The following is a 3,987-nucleotide window of genomic DNA, read 5'->3' as shown; positions in this document are numbered from 1 at the left end:
CATCGTCGTCATCGTCGTCATCATCCCGCCCCCCATTTTCAAGGGGTCCCCATCGCGACTCAACGCCAACGCCGCCAACACCGCCAGGTCCCCCCCGCCGCCAGGGGGCGCCCCATGGGCGAGCTCCAACAAGGAGGTGGCTCCCATGCGCTCGGCTTGAGCTCGGTGCCATGGGGCAGAGCGGCGGCGGGGGGGGGGTGGGGGGGCGCCCCCTGGTGACGTCAGCATCACCCCCACGTCCTCTTCCCCTCCCCCCACATCCCCCATCCCCTCCCCCACCCCGGGGTCTTCGGTCCAGGCCTTGACCAAGGCCGCGTGGTCCAGGGGGAGGTTGGAGATGGGGCGGGGGGGGGGGGGGAGGGGGGGGGGGGGGGGGAGGGGGGGGCGGGGGGGGGAGGAGGAGGGGGGGAGGGGGAGAAGGGGGGGAGGGGGGTGGGGGAGGGGGCGGCGCGGGGTCTTCCAGCAGGGTCTTGCGGCGTTTCTTGGGGGGGGGTAAGAGGGGGAGGGGGGAGGGGGGGCGGGGGGGTGGGGGAGGGGCTGGGGGGGGGGGGGGGGGGAGAGAAAGAGAGAAGGGGGGTTAATGGGGGGAGAGTAAAATTGGGGGGGGGATAAAGGGGGGGAAGTGATTGATGGGGGGCACAAGGGGGGGGGGACACCCCAAAAGGGATTGGGGGGGGGGCAAAAGTGAGGGGGGGGCACAAGGGGGGGACCCCAAAAGGGATGGGGGGGGGCAAAAGTGATGGGGGGGCACAATGGGGGGGGACGCCAAAAGTGATTGGAGGGCAAATGGGGGGGGGGACCAAATGTGATGGGGGGGCAAAAGTGATGGGAGGGCAAATGGGGGGGGGGGGGGCAAAAATGGGGGGGGGGCAAAAGTGATGGGGGGGGCACCCCCAAAAGTGATGGGGGGCACAAGGGGGGGGGGGACCCCCAAAAGGGATGGGGGGCAAAAGTGGGGGGGCCCCAAAAGGGGGGGACCCCAAAAGGGGGGGGGGAGACCAAATGGGGGGGGGGAAATGGGGGGGGGGGGGGGGGAGACCAAATGTGATGGGGGGGCAAAAGTGATGGGAGGGCAAATGGGGGGGGCAAAAATGGGGGGGGGGGCAAAAGTGATGGGGGGGACCCCAAAAGTGATGGGGGGGGCAAAAATGGGGGGGGCAAAAGGGGGGGACCCCAAAAGTGATTGGGGGCAAATGGGGGGGGGGGGGGGGGACCAAAAGTGTTGGAGGGCAAATGGGGGGGGAGACCCAAATGTGATGGGGGGCAAAAGGGGGAGGGCAAATGGGGGGGGCAAAAATGGGGGGGGGGGGCAAAAGTGATGGGGGGGACCCCAAAAGTGATGGGGGGGCACAAGGGGGGGGACCCCAAAAGTAATGGGGGCAAATGGGGGGGGGGGGGGGTGAAAAGTGCTGGGGGGCACAAAAACGGGGGGGGGGACCCCAAAAGGGGGGGGGCAAAAGTGATGGGGGGACCCCAAAAGTGATGGGGGGGGCACAATGGGGGGGACCCCAAAAGGGATGGGGGAGGAGAGGGAATAAAAGTGATGGGAGGGCAAATGGGGGGGGGGGGGAGACCAAATGTAATGGGGGGGGGGGGACCCCAAAAGTGATGGGGGGCCAAAAGTGACGGGCGGCAATGGGGGGGGGGAAGTGATGGGGGGAGGAAGTGATGGGGGGGGACCAAATGTGATGGGGGGGCACAATGGGGGGGAACCCCAAAAGTGATGGGGGGGGCACAATCGGGGGGGACCCCAAAAGGGATTGGGGGGGGGAACCCCAAAAGTGATGGGAGGGCCAATGGGGGGGGGGGACCCCAAAAACGGGCTGGGGGGGGGAACACCCCAAAAACGGGCTGGGGGGGAACCCAAAATTGGGCTGGGGGGGGGGCCCAAATGTGATGGGGGGGCACAATGGGGGGGGACCCCAAAAGTGATTGGGGGGGGGGGGGCCAAAGTGATGGGAGGGCAAATGGGGGGGGGCAAAAGTAATGGGGGAGACACCAAATGTAATGGGGGGGGACCCCAAAAGTGATGGGGGGCAAATGGGGGAGCCCAAAAGTGATGGGGGGGCACAATGGGGGGACCACAAAAGTGATGGGGGGGCCCAAATGTGACGGGGGGGGCAAATGGGGGGGGGACACCCCAAAAGTGATGGGGGGCAAAAGTGATGGGGGGGGCAAATGGGGAGGGGGGGGTCCAAAGTGATGGGGGGGCCGGGGACCAAATGTGATGGGGGGGACCCCAAAAGTGATGGGGGGGCACAATGGGGGGGGATCCCAAAAGTGATGGGGGGGGAACCCAAATGGGGGGCCCAATGGGGGGGGGGACCCAAAATTGATGGGGGGTCCAAATTGGGGGGGCAAATGGGGGGCAGCAAAAGTGATGGGGGGGCACAATGGGGGGGACCCCAAAAGTGACGGGGGGCAAATGGGGGGAGCCCAAAAGTGATGGGGGGGGCACAATGGGGGAGACCCCAAAAGGGATGGGGGGGCAAAAGTGATGGGGGGGGAACAATGGGGGGGGCCCCAAAAGTGATGGGGGGGGGCCAAAAGTGATGGGGTGGTGGGAACCCAAATGGGGGGGGACCCAAAATTGATGGGGGGGGGGGGGGGGCCAAATTGGGGGGCGGGGGGCCCAATGGGGGGGGGGGGGCAAATGGGGGGGGGGGAACGACACCAAAAGTGATGTGGGGGGAGCCGTGAGGGCTGGGACCCATAAGTGAATGGGGGACCCCTAAGTGTGGGGGGTGGGACCCATAAGTGGGGGGGGCCCTTACCTGGTTTGGGGCTGGGCGGCCGGGGGGGCGCGGGGGGGTCCTCGGCTTCATCCTCGGAGGAGGAAGAGGAGGAAGAGGAGGAAGAGGAGGAGGAAGAGGAAGAGGAAGAGGAGGAGGAGGAGGAAGAGGAGGAGGAGGAGGAGGATGGGGGGGGGGAGGAAGAGCTGCCCCCCCCCCGGTACAGGGAGGAAGCTTCGCTGGGGGGGGCCTCCTCTTCCTCGTCCTCCTCTATGGGCACAGAGATGGGGGTCAGGGCACCCCCCCATTGGTTATGGGGTGCTTCCAACCCCCCCCCCCCCCCCATCATTCCCTGTATCCCACCGTTGCCATGGCCACGAGCATCCCCCCCCGGGGGGGGCTCCCCCTTCGTCGTCCTCCTCCTCCTCCTCCTCCGCCGTTGGGGGGCTGCTTCCTCCTCTTCCTCTTCCTCCTTTGGGGGGGGGGGGAACAGAGGGGGGTGAGGGGGGAGGTTTGGGGGTGTCAATGGGGGGGGGGGGAGCAGGGTCTCAATGGGGGGGGTTTGGGGGTGTCAATGGGGGGGGGAAGGGTCCCAATGGGGAGTGAATGGGGGGGGCTTGGGGGTCTGAATGGGGGGGGGGGGCAGGGTCCAAATGGGGGGGCCATGTTGGGGCTCCCAATGGGGGTCTCAATGGGGAGGGGATGGGGCTCCCAATGGGGGGGTTTGGGGGTCCCAATGGGGGGAGGGTTGGGGGTCCTAATGGGGTGTCCCAATGGGGGGGTTTTGGGGGGGGTGGGGGTCTCAATGGGTCCAATTGGGGGTCCATGGGGGGACTTGAGGGTCCCAATGGGGGGGGGGGCAGGGTCCCAATGGGGAGTCCATGGGGGGGCTTTGGGGGTCTCAATGGGGGGGTTTGGGGGTCCCAATGGGGGGTCCATGGGGGGGGGGGATGGGTCTCAATGGGTCCAATTGGGGGGCCATGGGGGGACTTGGGGGTCCCAATGGGGGGGGTCAATGGGGGGTCCCAATGGTGGGGGTCAATGGGGGTCCCAATGGGGGGGTGAATGGGGGTGCCAATGGGGGTGCCAATGTGGGGGTCAATGGGGGTGTCTATGGGGGGTGTCCATGGGAGTGTCAATGGGGGGTCCCAATGGTGGGGGTCAATGGGGTGGGTCAATGGGGGTGTCCATGGGGGGTGTCAATGGGGGTGTCCATGCGGGGGTCCCAATGGTCCCCAATGGTGGGGGTCAATGG

General features: G+C 67.0%; 1 long non-coding RNA gene across 1 annotated transcript; it reads right to left on the bottom strand.

The window, feature by feature from the left end:
• Positions 1-434: 434 nt before the first annotated feature.
• LOC130600364 (uncharacterized) lies at positions 435-3,166 on the bottom strand. Its single transcript, XR_008972442.1, has 3 exons — positions 3,096-3,166; positions 2,775-3,002; positions 435-537 (listed from the first exon to the last, which is right to left on the bottom strand). It is a non-coding gene; the product is annotated as an uncharacterized LOC130600364 (long non-coding RNA).
• Positions 3,167-3,987: the final 821 nt, after the last annotated feature.

Source organism: Pezoporus wallicus, unplaced genomic scaffold (assembly GCF_028554395.1).
Source record: "Pezoporus wallicus isolate ANWC-B61680 ecotype Strahan unplaced genomic scaffold, APGP_CSIRO_Pwel_v1 contig_12656, whole genome shotgun sequence".
NCBI classification, from domain to species: Eukaryota; Metazoa; Chordata; class Aves; order Psittaciformes; family Psittacidae; genus Pezoporus; species Pezoporus wallicus.
Note: the sequence above shows the minus strand (reverse complement) of the source record. Positions and strands in the feature narration are given on the sequence as shown.